The sequence below is a fragment of the Amphibalanus amphitrite genome, unplaced genomic scaffold (genome assembly GCF_019059575.1).
Source record: "Amphibalanus amphitrite isolate SeventyFive unplaced genomic scaffold, NRLGWU_Aamphi_draft 000014F_arrow, whole genome shotgun sequence".
NCBI classification, from domain to species: domain Eukaryota; kingdom Metazoa; phylum Arthropoda; class Thecostraca; order Balanomorpha; family Balanidae; genus Amphibalanus; species Amphibalanus amphitrite.
In genome coordinates, this window is record NW_024881510.1 from 326041 (window position 1) to 337113 (window position 11073).

Genomic DNA, 11073 nt, shown 5'->3' on the forward strand with positions numbered 1-11073 from the left:
CTCAGGAATCGCTTACGGGAGATGGCTAAAGGCGCGGCTGACACCAGCGCCATCTAGCCAAAGCTTCTAGCTTCTCTCACTAGGTGTCAACGCAGTCCCTCGTACATACAGCAAGACTCATATTAACAACGGTAGCCGGTGATGCATTAATTGCTACACGGCCTAAATCGCAGATGATCGGTGCAATGTAGGCTAGAGTAGGCTTCATGTTATATTTGCACGCCTAAATACTGTAAATATGTTATTTATAAGCTCACCTCCCCACCAACGAAAACCGGGTTGAATAGTGATCATGTGAGGGGTGCGATTGCGCGTTTTACACGTCCAGCCATTCTTCCTTGACCCAGTAGAGGACAGTACCGGACGAGCGCGCCTCCGGGTGGATCCAGGCGCTCTGCTCAAAGTCGTTGTAGCTCTCATGTGATACGAGCGTACCCCACCAGTCGTCACCCCCAGGAGAGGTTGTCGTCAGCACCGGGAACATGTGAAACTCGCCTCGAGAGTTGATCCAAGGCATTCGCTGCTCGATGCCTTTGTCCTTGGGCGTCCAGAGGTCAAATCTCCTGGCCAGGAGGACGTCAGTTTGGGTGGCCGTCTCGTCTATGAAGCTGTAGTGGCGCGGAGCGAACCAGATTCCTCCCCAGCGCCGGCGACCTGTCTCCGCCTGCGCCTCGATCCGGTAGGCGAACCGGGTGCCGTTACCCAGGTCTCGGATGGTGTCGGCGTACCGCAGGATCGAGTAGTTATCGGTCAGCGAAGGGGAGTTTGTGCTGCGGCCCAGCACGCTGAACGTATCCCAGCCGTGCTGAGAGGCAGCCGTGAGCAGCAGCGTCCAGCCGCCGTCGTCGTGGCTGAAGTCGCACAGCACCGGCACCGGCATCCCGGTGAACCAGTAGACGCCGTCCCGGGGAGAGCCGCCCTGGTCGCGCAGCTGCAGACAGGAGCGGGCGCAGGCGCGTCTTTCCGGCGGCTGGTGAGACGCTGAACCGGCCGGGAGAGGCAGCGGCTGCCGCTCACAGGCTGGTCCCGACTCCGGTTCCGACTCCTCCGGCGGCGGCTGTCCGCTGTTGTTGCCACATTGTTCCGTCCCTGCTGCCCGGCCGGCGGCCAGCGCGCCCTGCAGCTCCGCCACCTCCCGGCCCAGCTGGTCCAGTCGCTCCTCCAGCCGTTCTAGCGCCCGCTGACCGGCGTCGGCCGCACACTGCTGCTGGGCGGCGCGTTCAGCAGCCAGCGCGCGCAGCACGGCGGCCTCCACCACCGGGCCCAGCAGCTGTGACAGCTGGGCGGCAGCTGACGGCTGCTGGTCCGGTGCAGCCACTGCCGACGTCACGGCCACTAAATACACGACACCGGTGACGCTCCTGAGAAACAGCATTATGGCTGCCTTTGTAACAAGCCGAGAGCACACCCAATGAGCGCCTGCAGGCTGGGCACACTCGTGCGAGCAACTGCCGACCTGCCGTCGACCTCTGGTGTGGTGGATTTCGCCACACCCCTCTCCGTCCCCCTCTCCCGACAGCGTGCGCCTAACGTTTGCTTAGCAGCAGCTCGGCTCTGTTTAATTATTGAGGAGGCCTGGCAACCAGGCTCCATTCTCATATACATTGAAGGATGAGCCTCGTTTGGCCTGATGCGGTGACTATGTCAGGCTGGGGCCCAGCCTGAGTCGGGAATTGGAAACTGTCTGGTCTGCTGAATCTCTGGCTGAAGATGCCAATATATGTACCGACACTGCACCACGAACGTTATATGCGCGAAAAAAAAAACACTTAGCAGGTAATTCAGTTGCCAAACAATTACATCCAAGGAATGCCTTTAATACACCTTTTTACGCCCAATTTAGGCGACAATGCACACATTTCAGTAATAACGCAGGTGATTTGGACAGTAGGCCTACAGCATAGTCTGTCTAATGTCTATGGCGAACTGTCCAAATCGGTTGCACTATTATTGAACTGTGTGCATTATGTCTATATTTAGCCGTAAAAAGGTGTGGACAACTAACAAGGCATGAGACGCGAATGGGAGTGCAAAATAAATTGTAACAGTTACCATCACTTACCACAAAAGTTTTGGGAGCCTAACTAATACCTACGCTACTTTTTATTCCGCCCCTAGATGAACGCCTGAAGTTATACTGTACCGCACGGCTACCGTATATTTCGCCCCTAGATGGCAGCACCTGAACGCCTGAAGTTATACTGTACCGCATGGCTACCGCATATTTCGCCCCTAGATGGCAGTAGCTGAACGCCTGAAGTTATACTGTACCGCATTACCTCGCTATGGAATGAGCGCAACTCCACGACTGACGAATCTTGAGACGAACTTCACTTCTTCGGCAAAACAAGCGCACAACTTCGCAAAAAAACCTGCAGATCACAGAGAGAGAATGTATGTTGTGTATATTGTATCGTATCTGTTTTATTTTATTTTCGTCCGATCACGCTCTCGTTCCTCTCCTCCACTGACCAATGACATGGCATGGCGCGTCATCTGGCCGAGTAGGAGCTACATGAACTCGTAGTTATCTAAACGTCCCATAGGTGGCGTGTGTCATCAACATTGGCCGAATCAAGGCTACTGGCTACAGCGCTCGGTCCAGGGGTAAGGAAAGCTCCGTTCCTTTTTTCCGTCCGCAGGACCCATAAATCCTTAATCTTCCACAGATCACTCTGATACGAGCTGGTGGTCACCATCATCGGATTCGAGTAGCTCCCAGCTCCCGACGGGGCCTGCTCAGTGCGCCTGTCTGTGCGGATGGTCACTGGTCGTTTGCAAAGCTGGGTGGTCTGCTCACCGAGACGGCCTCAGCCCCGGTGGTGCACCAGGGTGACCGCCCAGACCAATGTCAACCTCCCTGCCTCCTAACTCCTATCGTTCCTCTGGCACTGAATTGTCTCACTAGGCCGAAACCGCCTTTTTTCGCTTGCCTAAGAAAACAAACGAACACATACCGGCGATTAGAAATGCATAGGTACTTACCTTTACAAAAGAACTTCAGTAGACCTTGGCTCCGAATCGCTTTAGCGCACCACCGTTCTTCTGTCCCACCGCACGTCGTAGCGATTTCGAGGAACGAAGAATGGACTCATTAGGGGAGAGTGGGGTGGGTTGTATCAGTTTTTACTCCGAGACCCATAACCTCGTAACTATCCGTGATAAACTCATTATTTCCATACTATCTCCTTCCTTGATTCTTCTGCTTTTTTGTGCACAGTAACTTTTCCGCTACCTCTAGGGGAAAGTGGGTGTATTGCGCCCTCCTAACCAATTGCGCCCACCCACATTCCCACGAATTCAATGGCATGTTCAGCATTTTGTTTTCGAAAACATTATTTTCACCACTGGATAGTTCCTTTTATGGCCCAAGCTCTCCGATGAAGCCAATCAGCAAGGCTCATTACGCCATCGAAGATATTACGGCGTTTTCTTAACTTTTTTGCAGCATTTTGAACCGTTGGCTATAAAAATAGGCGATACATGTGTCATTTGGAGAGTGATATTTGGAAAGAAAAATCCTTTTTTCATTATATTTCACTGAAACAGTAAACATCCTTCAGCATCTTTATGGTAACTTCTACACTTTTATTAAAAAGTACCTCAATTTTAATTGCGCCCATGGCAATTGCGCCAGGGGGGCGCAAATAGAATAATGGTGTAGCTATTGTATCACGACAGTATGAATGCATCATTAACTGATTGCAATAAAGAGGGAGTTTTATGTCAGGCAGGGGAGCAACCCGCAATCGTCAGTCCAAAAATTATTTCTCTCATCGAACTTATAATGTAGCTGCCATTTGGGCTATGAGCTTGCCCGGTGTAATTGACAAAATACGGCATTTTTAACATGGACACAGGCGTGAGAGGTGACAGCTATGGTAAAAAGTAAAAACTGATGTCAAAAAAGTTGTAGAAGCAATAAAAAATATAATTTTGAGAGAAACAACTGAAAATATAACCGTCTAGGCGCATACGTTCATATATATATCTAGTCGGTTACATCAAACGTTGTCGTTCCACTTCACAAGCATACCGGACACAAGTAAAGTTATTTACCTGCGCAAAAAAACATCGCAATTTATATCTACATTTATTATGTATCGAGCTTGATTCACATAATACATGTTCAAGTAAGCCACAATGACATAGAATGCCGGAGTGTATGCATTCCGTCTCCTTTGCTTAGCCATGTTAAAGGATAGGGCGCAATTGGATTCTAATTGCGCCATCCCCCTGGCGCAATTTACAGCAGTTGTTGGTAAATGCGCCCTTTTGCATGTTTCTGAAAAAGCAGCTGTCAGAAGCAAACGAAACATTCTTAATTGATTGGGAAGGTCTTAAATCGTAGCCAATGAGTTCCTCTTTAAAATGGTTACCAGTGCATGCTTTCTCCAGTAGTTTTCTTACAATTAACGTTTTTCCTTAAGGTGGCGCAATTCACCCTCCTTCCCCTACCAGTTTTTCTTCTACGGTCTGCCGAATAGAACAATGTTTTTGATACAACTTGCCCCATGGCTTGGGTGAGTTGTATCACATGGTGGGGTAATTTGTATCACTAGGTATTTCACGTTTCAGGGAGTGTGCTTGCTACTGGTTTTGAGCATAACAACAACATTAAATGGGGTTGATACAATGTATATGCTCAAAGGCTTCACTTTTATTAGACCAAACTTAGGTCAATGCAATCCGAACGAAACATCGAAACGAACGAAACATCAACAGACTAGGCGCAAAAGTGGCCCGTTAAGAGCAAAGAAGCCAACACATTGTGCCAAAATGGAACGAGTATTGACTAGCTACCTACAAACGCGAGCCAGGGCTTAGCTTTCGCGATCAAAAGCAACATACCCATACATACATACATGTTACAACATACCCCACCCGGCTCTGATACAACATGTACCTCGCCGCCATCTTGGAAAAACATCCTCGTGCTCAAAAACAGGGGACAGCTGGAGAAATCCATTTTCACTCACGCAGCCTTAGAACCTATCCTCACCACCGCTACGGAGATCTTTCAAATTCGTGCACATCTAAATGTTCAAAACACACATTTTCTTGCAACTTATTTTTTTAGAATGACATTAAAAAAACATAAAATCGGCTCTCACCTCGAGACGCGTCCACCCAGCCACACGACAGAACAGGGAAAGCTGGCGCCCGGAAAACCTCGTCGGCTGGTCGTGTCACGAGCGCCATCAATTGGATAAGTTTCGCACAATTCGCCCTGATACAACTTGGACATGATACAACTCTCCCCGCTCTCCCCTACTTTTATAAAAAGTAAATGGACCACCGGCGGATCCAGCTAGGAGTTTTGGGAGAGGCAAGCCATATTAATTTAATGGTTCTTTCTATGCACTTTATATAGGCGTAATGTTAACCCTCGCACGACCAGGCCATTTCTCATAACACGAACGACTAGGGGGGGGGGTTGTTACGACCCCCCCTGGCGTTTCGAAACGGAAGGTCGTAGAGCTTAGCGGAAAAAAAACAACGGATTGCTCTCAACGAGATCTCGCGATTGGTGGTATATTTTTTGGTCCTAGGTCAACATTTGACCTACTTATGACCGGTCAAAGGTCAAATTTTCCGAAAAAATCAAACTTTTTCAACTTTCCGCGGCGATTGCGGCAAAACGGTGGGAGATATCGACTTGAAACCTTCACTAACGTGTTCCTTGATCAATTCTCTATCGTTTGGTATGTATTTCGTTTCCCTAGCTCTAAAAATGGCGCGTTGGGAGCGCCGGAAGTCGGCAAGGTCACAGTCGGCGGCAGAAATTCGAAAAATCAAAATTTAAATTTTTGAAATCTGATTGTATTTTTGGATTTGGGAGGTCCATTTGCTCCCTATAGAAGCTAATATTGCTGCATATTCCCATTGAGGTGACAAGAATTAGCAAAATACCTAGTGGTTCGGGCGCTTTTCAAAAATAGTACCGGACGCTGTTCCTCTTGTGACGTCATAGCTCCGTGACCTGACCTGACCCGGTCAATTTTCTTGCACCACACGATAGCCAATGCTTGCCCCAACATGCATGGGAAGTTTCATCATGATCCATCAAACAATGTGGGTATCACCGGCAGAAAACCTAGGGATTCGGCGCACACGTTTGGTAACTGTCGGCCGGAGGCTGTACCTCTTATGACGTCATAACTCCGTGACCTGACATGACCCGATCAATTTTTTCGGCAAAAGATGCGCAAAGGTTGCCCCAGAGGGTATTGAAAATTTCAGCCCGCTACGACAAGCCGTTTAGCGTGCACTTCGAAAAAACCTCAGGGGGGGGGTTGATACAACCCCCCCTAGGCGTTCTAGGGTTAAAAGTGTGCCCTTTGGGAGGGGCAAATGCCCTAGTTGCCCTCCCCTGGATCCGCCACTGAAACGGACAAAGTGACTTATGGTTCAAATCACTAGTGGGTGGTTTCACCGTCTATTCCTTTGCTACAATGTATTCTACTACTCCTTTGCTTCTCGCTCCTCCCGACTCTCACTTGCTCACCAACGTTCGGATATCCGAGAAGGCTGATCTATACGTATATCCAGCCTTCATTGTGGCAGCGAAACGGCGACATTGTGTCTCTTTCTATGGCTTATCCAAGCGATTTTGTCCCACGCAACCCCAATGGCCTTCGGTTGATGATACAACCCGCTTGCCTCGTCCCATGAATCACCGCTGGTCCCTTGTCTCAGTCCACCATGGTCTCTCCTCCCAACCGTGCGTTCTCTCGTCCCAGCCGACCGGCCATTTGTCCAAGTTAGCTAGTCCCTCGTCCCAGTCTTCTCGTCCCTTACCCCAGTCCTCCAAGTTAAGCTATCGGCACACGTGCGTCAGGAACACTTGCCACTGAAAACGGAAAGTGTTGCGCTGGTATCTACGAGTCACGCCTATGTGAATAATGTTGGTCACACCGAACCGGCCCCATTCCCTCCACCCGTCCCGTGACGTCACAACTCTGTCTGGTGACGTCACGACCCGTCAGTGGCCGGTGTGTTTATTTTCCCTGTTGCGTCTGAACCACTCGCTACAGAGGCGTCGGACATGGATGGATGTCCTGTGAAAACTGGCCAGGCGATCACAGCAGTGACTGAAGTGACGGGAGGGGTGGCTGGTAAATCCTGCGCCATTTAACTTTAGAGGAAACAAAAGTTTTGTTTTATTGCTGCGAGTTGGGAGCTGAATCGGTCATATTTTTGTCGCGCTCTTACAAGAGCTTTAGAAGAGCCATCGAATGAGCTTCTCTGAGTGCGGTGCTGTAGCTTTACCTATTTGTTCCCGAGTTATGGGCCGGTTTACTAGAAATTATCAAAACGGGCGAAATTTGATCTTGAATGACCACTGGTGCACTGACCTTTGACCTAACCTAAAAAAGACTTAAAAGGAATATAACACTTCCCTCGAATCCTTTTTTGCTACTGTATGAGTTTTATGCGTAAAATTATCAGAGAAGAAATAACGAATATTTACAAAATACCTTTTAATGTTTCTATGTAGAAGGAAGAACTATGTTCTATCTTTAGTAATTGGTAGAGGCTAAAGCCATACCTATAGCATGGATGATATAATAATATAACTTAATAATATAACTTACGATAATTCTCTCGCTAGATGGCAGGCCTGATCCCAATGTCGCGGATCCCAATGTTAATTTCCACGAGACACCAATCCAGTGTTATATCATCCATGCCTATAGTGTTTGCGGCGGAAGTTGATTACACGTTGACCAATCATATAAGGTAGTTCAAACCAGCTTCATGCTGATTGGCTGACGATTGTTCTCTATCACAGGCGGCTGTATTATTGGCATTCTTCCGTAAGGGAATACATTCGTTCGTAAGGAAATTATTTTGGAATTAAAATCAATATACCTTTGCAATAGTGAACGTTGGGCCGTAGAAGCTCCTGATTTGCTCTAGTCTCAGCTCATGCTACAAAACCGCTAGTTTGGCTGAAACCCCATGTTAAAAGTGTAGGGGAAAGTGGGTGTATTGCGCCCTCCTAACTAATTGCGCTCACCAACATTCCCACGGATTCAATGGCATGATTAGCATTTTGTGTTCGAAAACATTATTTTCACCACTGGATAGTTCCTTTTATGGCCCAAGCTTTCCGATGAAGCCAATCAGCAAAGCTCATTACGCCATCAAAGATGTTACGGCGTTTTCTTAACTTTTTTGCAGTATTTTGAACCGTTGGCTATACAAATTTGCGATATTTGTGTGATTTTCAGAGTGATATTTAGAAAGAAAACCCCCTTTTTAATTATATTTCACTGAAACAGTAAACAATTCCTTCAACATCTTTATTATAACTTCTACGCTTTTATTAAAAAGTACCTCAATTTTAATTGCGCCCATGGCAATTGCGCCAGGGGGACGCAAATAGGGGAAGCGGGGGGAACACCGCCACTGTGGGAAACACCGCCACCCCATCTGGCGGCGAAAGTATGAAATGTGAAGTGTAAAAATCCGTTATTTCCTATTAACCGCACGAAGGTAAGCGTCTTCTGATTTGTGTTCCGGCGTTTCAGTGTAATCGAAGCTCAATGTGGGCATTTAAAGAAAAATGCACATTCTCTTATAAAAATTCGATGAGTTGGGAGCACCTTTGAATGTCTTTAAGTAGAGACTCATTTTGATTTACTTGATTACATCGAAAAATAACTGATCGGCTTTGTCCAGTAAGATAGGTTTGCTTGAACCGTGTAGTACATTCTTGCCGCTGGCGATTTTTGCTTGTGATCACTTATTGGGGAACACCGCCACCCCGTGGCGGTGTTACCCCAATTGAGGTTGCGGTGTTTCCTGCTCGTAGCGTGATAAGTGATGAAACTCCAAAGACATGCTTTATTTATGTTCGTAGATGTTCCTAAGTCGGAAATAAGCAGCTTATTTGATTTTTTTACTTTATATTTTTCATGCATCCCGACCAAGCACTTGCCAGCTGTATACAACTGGCAAACAGCTGATGAACCTATACCTATTTAGGTGTCCATTACCGATTATTTGCGAAAATTACCACTTACCGACAGGAAACTCATCGCACGCGATCTCTGAACAATTAAAAGCTTTCGTAGGAATGGGTTGGGTTAACATCAACACCGGTGGCGGGGTTACCCACACAATTTGTAGGCAGCAAATATGCAAGGTATTTTTAAAAGTCGTGATACATGAAAACCTTTTAGGAGCATGCAAAATAGGGGAGAGTGGGGAAAGATGCCCAGGGTTTTACTATGTCATATATTATTCGAAAATGACGATCGGAAAGCCAAAACTTGGAGTTTCAACGGAAGCCGACATCATTTTTCTCAAAAAATATCACACTTTCGTGCCTGAAATATGATAACTTTTTTTGCTATTAAGCATTTTCCTGAAGAAGTGAAAGGGGGCATCTTACCCCACAGGGTGGAAAAGACGCCCCCTGGCGTTGGGTAAGATGCCCCCCTGCACTATAAGTGACATAAATAGGCACGTGAATCGCCTGAACGAATCAGTAGTCCCTTCGAGCCTGCAGTAGACACCAAACGTCGTCGTAAGGGCCCTCAAAAGTAGTCGTACGGGGCTTCAGAGGTCATCATTAGGGCCATCATAGTCCAGCGTGGCCAAACAAGCCTCCGTGGTGGCGTTCGAAGACCACTGTGGGGTCCTTATAGGTCTTCATGATGCTTGAGGGCCCTCGAGCCCATCGTGGGGACCTCAGATGCCAGCGCGGCCCGCGGAGGCAACGTGGGAGCCCTTAAAGGATGTCGTGAGGGGCCCTGGAGGCAATAATGGGGCCCACAGAGGCCGTCGTGAGGGCTCTCAGAGTCAGATACCGCCCAAAAAGTAGGCATATGGGCCAAGAGACCGACATGGCGAGCACCTGACCGTATTGGACTCTCAATAGTCCCAAATCGACTTTTGTCTTTCTTCACAAGTATGTACTAAAAGGTTCGACGAGTTCCTTGAAGGGCAGCCCACGGATTTAGGGGGGCGTCTTTCCCTATCAGAGGCCTGTTTCACTAACAAATAAAGTGTGTAATTACAAAGAAAAAACTTGAGTTTAAAAGAAATAATTACCAACATTTGAAATTTGGATTTCACGAAACCTTCGGGCATGAATTTTGAGTTTAAAATTTGCAAACTTTTTTACAAGAAAAAGTTTGCTAGAAAACACGGGAATCGCAAACTTTCTGTTTCACGAAGACCAGAAACTTGAAAGAAAACATCGTAATTACAAACCTGAAATTCCAGTGGTCCTGACGTTCGGAATTTTGATACTTTTTGTGCAATGATGCAAAGCAATCAATTATTTAAAACAAATATGATATGCTGAGTCATTATATGCTCTTTTTCACTTAGCACATTCCCTACGAACCAGCTACGAGCAATAAATAAATATCGTCATGTTTTGTCATTCGCGCGCCATAATTGCATTCAACAGTCTTCTGCTGTCAAATGTTTTACGTGTTATTTTCTTTCAATAATAAGATATTGTGAACTATCATTTATACCACTCAGAAACAGCATCATTATTTTTAATTTATTCCTGCAATTTCTGACATGAAAACTAGACATAGTTTGATAAAAAGAAGCAATATCTGTAACATGTTAAAGTTCTTGATTAAAAACAATTTTATTGTTTACAAGTTTATTTACCAACTCTTTTTATCGGAGGTGCCGCTGGTGATGAAGTTTAGTGAAACCCGATTTTACATAGTTTGCAAAAATACTTATGAATTGTAAAGTTCAAACACTTGTAATCGCAAGTTTTTAGTGAAACAGGCCTCAGGTCAGGGGGCATCTTTCCCCAAGGTACCGAATTAACATTTAATCAGTACATTTTGTTAGCACTAAGACTACACCCTAAAACAAACTAGTTGAGACAAAGTACACGCATATAAATGTATCACGACAATAGCAAGGAACTTAATTTTTTACAATTTCTTTGATAATCACAATGTTTGGACACTAAAATATTTTTTTTAAAGCAGCACATATAAAACAACCAAGCACCAGCCCACCGTTGCCCAACTGAGCTTGGCAAATTTTTGTGCAGTAAACAAGGAAGGTTTCCGCTTTACGCTA